The sequence below is a fragment of the Syzygium oleosum genome, unplaced genomic scaffold (genome assembly GCF_021117445.2).
Source record: "Syzygium oleosum isolate NSW1041296 unplaced genomic scaffold, Sole_v2.1 Sole_v2.01, whole genome shotgun sequence".
Lineage (NCBI taxonomy): Eukaryota > Viridiplantae > Streptophyta > Magnoliopsida > Myrtales > Myrtaceae > Syzygium > Syzygium oleosum.
Window position 1 is genome coordinate 37420444 of NW_026607485.1, and position 7164 is coordinate 37427607.

Consider the following 7164-nt stretch of genomic DNA (forward strand, 5'->3'; position numbering starts at 1 on the left):
TCCTAACGACTCACTGTGAATCGTTAAATAGAGAGTTAGAGGATGCCTTGGGACTGATGGAACTAGTACCGGGGGACTCATCAAATATTACTTCAGCTTTTCAAATGCTTCCCGACAATCTTCATCCCAGTTGATCTGAGCGTCTTTCCTGAGAAGTTTGAAGAAAGGCCGTGCGGTCTCATAGAGTTGGGAGATGAATCGAGCAATGTAGTTCAACCTTCCCAAAAGACTTTTGACCTCCTTCACCGTGGACGGGGGTTGCAATTCACATATTGCTTTAACTTTCGAGGGGTCGACCTCAATCCCCTTGCTACTCACGATGAATCCGAGTAACTTACCAGAGGTCACCCCGAGTATGCACTTTGCAGGGTTCAGGCGTAATTTGAATTCACGCAACCGGCTGAATAGCTTCTTTAAGGCTTTAATGTGGTCCTCTCCACACCTGGTCTTGGCAATCATGTCATCGAGATAGACCTCAATTTCTTTATGCAACAGGTCATGAAAGAGAGTGACCATAGCACGTTAGTATGTTGCCCCAGCATTCTTCAAACCAAAAGGCATAACCCTATAGTGAAAGGTCCCCCATGGAGTGATGAACGCCGTCTTCTCTTTGTCTTCATCGTTCATCCTTATCTGGTTGTACCCAGAGAATCCATCCATGAAAAAATAATTCGAATCCAACAGTGCTGTCTACAAGGACATCTATGTGGGGGAGCGAAAAGTCGTCTTTTGGACTGGTCTTGTTCAAGTCGCGGTAATCCACACAAACTCGAATTCGACCGTCCTTCTTCTTCACTGGTACGATGTTCGCTACCCAATCGGGGTATTACGAAACCTCGATGAACCCTACTTTCAGCAACTTCATCATTTCTTCTTCGATCTTTTTCGACAGCTCGGGTTTGGTCCTTCGTAATCTTTGCTTTTTTGGAGGCATGTCGGGATTGGTAGGCAAACTGTGCTCGACAATTCGAGGGTCTAGTCCTGGCATATCAGAATAAGACCACGAGAAGACGTCTTGATACTCTTTGAGGAGAGCGATCAAACATATGGCTTTCCCTTCGGGAAGGTTGGCCTCAATCTTCACTTCTTTTGGCTCCTGAGTACGACCCAAATTGATGGTAACATTATCTTCGGTTGTAAGGGGCTTGATTTGTTCATATTGCTCCCAATTTCTTTGGATTTCAGCGGGGTCATCGCTTGAATCGTCAGAATCACTGCTATCAGTATCTACATCATCAGGCTGGACCGTACTAACTCCCTCGCAAGTCGCAAGATTATGCCTGAAACATAGGGTAAATTGATCAAAAAAACAAATGGGGATATGGACATTTTCATTATCCTCTTCCACTTAAAACATTTTTTTTGAAGAAATCGTGAAACGTCTTTGATTTTCGAAAAAATTTTAGAAACGAGGAAGCATGAGATAGCCCGGGCCTCAGAATACCTTCCTTTTCTTAGCTGGATATCATCAACGGGCCGGTTTGGTATACTACCTCATGCCCTCCAAACATTATTTATTTACAATACACGGATTTACAACCTCAAAAGAGGGAGAGTTCAAAAAGACATTTCTTCCGGCAGAAATGACGACAAAAAACAAAATACAAGGATAGCCCCTTTTCCAGGGATTCATGCAGAAAGGAGAAGAGGAATTCTACTCAAGCGGGCTTGCGCCCATTCCCTCCACCGGTCCTTCGTCTATTGCGCCGACGAAGAAATCTTTGAAATCATCGTTCTAAGAATCTAGCTCATCGGCTCTTCTCTTCACTGGTGTTAGCTTTTCCATGTCGTCCCATCCGCTAGGAATGCTGTTCTGCTGGTCTTCGTCTTCATAAAAACTTGATGGCATCTGGTAGTCAACGTAATAGTCGAACTTACCACTGGGCTGGCCCAGGGTATCCATAATTTTCTTTCCCTTGCGTGCCTTATCAGAAAGCTCAGGGGTAGCGTCACGAAGGCTAGGTACCACCAAGAGGTCATCTTCACCATGACACAACCATGGGGCACGAAAAGTGAATGCCCTAGCATCCAGTAGGTCTTGAATTCTATTCTTCAGAGCGTCACAATCATCCAGTGAGTGCCCGAACTCTCTTGAGTGAAAGTCACAAGATCTAGAGGGATCATAGTTAATGAAGTACTCAGGAGTAGGGTGTTTTGGCCTCCTTGTGATCAGCCCCTTCTACAAAAGGATAGGGAATATCACATCCATGGATTTGGGAACCGGCGAGTATCGTCGTACATTGCCCTGCCACTGTAAGAGTTGGACATCTCGCCAAGTCATGTCGGGAAGGGCTCCCGACGGCGGGTTTTCTTCGGGACGATTTACTTGGGTCACCTGCTCTTGATCGGGAAACGGCAGTAACACATCCGAGATTTGGCCAATAGTATCCATTAAGGACTTAAGCAAATCTCGTAGCGTGCCTAACTGACACTGCAAACGTGCAAGCAAATCAGGCGGGTTCATACTCGTCTCTGAGGCCGAATCTTCCTTAATTGGTAGCCTGTCTAGGTTTCGATGTCGGTCAACAGCAACATTTAAGAGAAGCATCGAGGAGCTCGGTTGACTTGAACATTCGGCAGGATGCTTGAACCCCTCATCGGATTGTCCTGAGAGGTTGAGATAAATTTTTTCATCCTGCAACAATTTAGCAGGTGACAGAAAAGTTTCCCGGATGTGGGGAGGTAACAAACTGACTTGACCCGCTATGTGCCCCTTGTTGGCCTGTGGGTTTCCTCCATGATACCCCAGACCAGCGTACGGTAATTCTTGCCAGCCTGGATAGGCTCTCGGATGCCCGAGCCTCCTCTGCCGAGTCCTTGACCTGGGGTGAAGCTATTTCCAACCATAACCTTCCCTACCATGATTGAGGCTTTTGACATATCAGGGGCGAGGGGAGAAGTTCCTCGATATCCATGCACAGTTGAAACGAGCTCGATGGACTGATAGCTAGATTCCACCTTGCCACTTGGTTCGACATATGGGATGGCGGTTTCTTGGTAGATCCGATGGTCTTCCTCTCCAAGGACTGTGATCAGCTTCCCTTGGGCTACAAACTTCACGCTTTGGTGAAGGCTTGAAGGTATAGCTCCAGCAGAGTGAATCCAGGGACGGCCCAATAGAAAGCTAAAAGCAGTGGGGATGTCCATCACTTGAAACAGGATGCTGAATACTGTTGGGCCAATCTGGACATCGAGGTCGATTTCACCCACAGTGTCTTTCTTCATTTCGTCAAACGCTCGGACGGATGTTTTGGAGGCACGGAGCTTGAATGTGTCCACATTAAGACGGCGCAAGGTTGCCAGCGGGCAGATATTCAATGCAGACCCATTGTCTATCAGAAGTCGAGCTACGTGGAAGTTTCTACATTTAACAGAAATGTAGAGCCCTTGGTATGTCCCCTTTCTTCAGCGGGAAATTCATCTTCCGAGAATGTTATGTGATCCTTCAAAAGGATAAACCCCACAAATGCTTCTAGCTTGTCATGCTCGATTGTCTCTGGTACGTTTACTTCGCTGAGTACCTTCATCAGAGCTTTCTGATGCTTCACGGACGTTTGGAGTAGTTCTAATAAGGAAATCTGAGCGGGCAATTTGCGTAGCTGATCCACCACATTATATTCACTGGCTTTGACGATAGCCAGGAATTCTTTGGCTTCTTTGTCGGTAACAAGCTTCGGAGGCTGAGCGTCAGCTTGGGCATACGTCCGTCCTGACCTGGTGATTAGGTCTACATCCAATTCGTAGGACCATGGGACTGCTTTGTCATTCTCGTACCGGTAGGGCTGAGGTATTTCGATCACTATGTGCTCTGCGGGTAGGGGTACCTCAATCGTCAGCTCCTCCTCCTTGTCTGGGCTGTCAGACAAAGGTTCGTTCACAAGCGTGGGGGTGGATTCACTTGTTTCGGCATTCAATACTGAGAGCTCTTTGTCCCAGTCGATGATGACCTCAGAGATGGTGGCCACTATACTGGTACGGTCGGTGTACACAATCAAACCTACTTTTGCCATGCTGGCAACCCTTTCTTTCATTAGAGACAAGGGCAGTACTTCACCAGTAGGATAATACCTCGCTTTCACTAGGGCGTCATAAATGTCAACAGTCTATACCCTCTCACTCTTGATTCGACCAGCGTCGAAAGTGAATATGGCATTAATTCTGCTTTCATGTTCAGGTAGTGGGTTGTTTTGGACATTTGGCTTGGGTGTCTGGAATGAAAAGGCTTTGGTGTCGAGCAAGTTTTGGATTTGGTGTTTGAGGGTATAGCAGTTGTCCGTCGAATGTCCTACCTTGCTCATGTGATAGTCACATTTTTTGGACGGATCGTAATTCGAAAAGCTTTCTGAGTTGGGTCGTTTTGGTTCGGTAGAAAGCAGGTTTTTCTTCCGGAGTATGGCTAGGACTTAAGAAGGGGATCCAGGCAATGGAGTAAATTGCCTTTTCTTATATCGCCTTGGAGGCTGGCGACTTGAGGTCGGCGGTTGGTCACTGTTCACTTGGACTGTCCGGGGACGATGAACAGTCTGGGTATATGCAACATTCCTATCTGCTAGGGGCTCCTTCTCTTTTCGTGTGTGGAGTCTCTTACTTGTGGAAGCGGGGTCTGTGAACCATCCGTCACGTAGTGCCATTTCAATTTGTTCACCCACAGGAACAAGACGATTAAGCGATTGAGTAGTGGCACCAACCAGGCGGTGTCTGTATTCGTACTGAAGCGACTTTATGAACAACTTCACTTGTTCATGATCAATGAGTTGTGGGGTAACCTGGACGGCCAAGTTTCTCCATCTGGTGGCATACTCCTTGAAGGACTCGCTCTTCTTCTTTTCAATGCGTTCCAGATCGTCACGAGTAAAGGTGACGTCGAGGTTGAACTGATATTGCTTGAGGAATGCATCAGCGACATCATCCCAAGACTTAAACGCATCTACATCTTTCGACATATACCATGTCAAGGCTGGCCCCGTCAAACTCGCTTGAAAGGTTTGAATCATGAGGGGTTCGTTGTCAACGTACTGGGTCATCCGCACATGATACATGTGCAAATGATGTCTGGGGCATGAGGTACCGTCATACTTCTCGAATTTTGGCATCTTGAATTTTTCTGGTACTTTGACCCGTTTGTATATAGACAGGTCAAGTAGAACAGCATGTTGCGGGCCTTATAGCTGTTTCAGCATCTCCTCAACCTTTGCAAGGCGTTTGTCCTGTTTTGTCATTGGTACAGCTTCAAGTTCAGGCTTCCTGACAGCAAGGGGAAGCGGATCGTCCTCTAGCAGGGTCATTTTACTGTCGCTGGCGGAGGCTTTGTCTTTTCCAGTAGACGGTGGTGATAACACCACCTCAACTGCTGTAGGCGTGGGCGTGAGCTTGCCCTGAATGGATTCCACCTGCTTTGTGAGATTTTGGATCGCATTGAGGACCATCTTCATCTCGTCTTCCATGTTATTGAGGCGGACGTTTTCTTCGACCATTTTTTTTTGTAACTACCTGTGAAAACGCTAATATGAATGAGTATAATGCTCGATAAAGAATCATTCTATGACCTAGTCATATTATTATTACATACTTTCTTTATTTGCAAAGAAAAAAAAGAGAAAAAAAGTTTTTATTAATATTAACATTACAGGCGACGTCCTCGGGGTTCGAACCCCGGTCGCCTCGGACCGTTACACCACATCCCCGAATACCACTGGGCCGAAGGTCGCGGTGGTGTCATTAAAGGGCAAAAAAAATTATTTAAAGAATAAAAAGCGGTCCGAGTTATATTAACATTAGTACAACCCATAAACATTTTTACAGGAGATAACCAAAACCCCTAAACATAAATACGGGGAAATATAAAAGACAGGGCTTTTAACAAAAAGGCGCTCTTCCTGGATGCTCATTCTATAAACGATGGGGAAGCTACAGTCTCTCGGAGCCGCTTATTTTCACGGACAAGCTCCGCAATAAGCGCATCCTTCGTCCCCATAGTCCTATCGAGCTGGTCAATCTGTGTTTGGCGACTGGGCTTGTTGGTTACATCTGGGACTTTCGGCTGTAGATCGGCCGGGATTTGGTGATGTACGATGTAGAACAGAGAAGCATGGTGGGCCTTTTCTTGCCCTTTCAATAGTCTAGGCACAAGAATGTTCTCAGGTTGACACTCAGTCCATATTCCCTAGATGGCACGAATTTCGCTAGCGTAATTGTAATTCGAACGAGTGAATCGAGCTCGAAACAAGTCTGTCTTGAGAGGTGGCGGGATCTCCTAGAGGACCCTGTACTGGCGAGCTACCCGGTAAGGGTAATATGAAGTGATGCCAGATAAACCGAGCAATGGGACAGGGTTGTGAAATTGGTGAGCATACCGAGCCTGACCCTCATGGAACCACTTAGCGTGCCATAAGAAAGCCTTGGGATTGGGGTCTTTCAAAAAGTTTATCCAGGTAGAGTAATCCTTACGAGGGGAATTATTTTTTAAAACCTCAAACCTTTGTATCGGATGTATAAAGTCATCGACTTCAAAAAGCTGCATGAGGTGCCCAAATCCTCTCAAATGAGATAAAAACCAGATTTGCAAAATTTCTGGGGCGGCCCGCATGATTTTATCATCATTTTGTTTAAAACGGTTTAGAGACAAAAGTGTTTCTGCCAGAACCGAATTAACATAACCCAATCCGGTGCAAATTTGCTTGGCCACATACGCAATTGAGGGGTTTATTGAATTTCTGCGATGTGGGAAAATGACACACCCAACAAAAACAAGGATAAAAATTTTAGCTTTTTGGCCCATGGGTTGACTTTCAAAACGCTCATTTAAGAAAAACCAGGGGCAGGCATTGCAATGAGCTTTAACGACTCTTTTCACGGTATTGCTATCGGTTCGCAAAAATTGGGATAATTCGGGTAGAGGGGACACACCCAAAAGTGGTTTGATGAGCTCAGATCCCAAATGTTTTCCAATGACAACACTATACTCTTTCAGAGTCGGGGTCATCTCAAATTTACCAAATATGAAAGTGGATGTTTGTGGGCACCAGAAATGTGCTAATGCTTGCATCATGCCAGAATGGATGTTGATTTTGAGCAAGGGGAGTAGGCGACCAATTCTTGCTTTGACATACTGTTGGCCATTTTGATCGAGTCGGTCCCACCATGCCAGAAGCTCTTTTTTAGGAG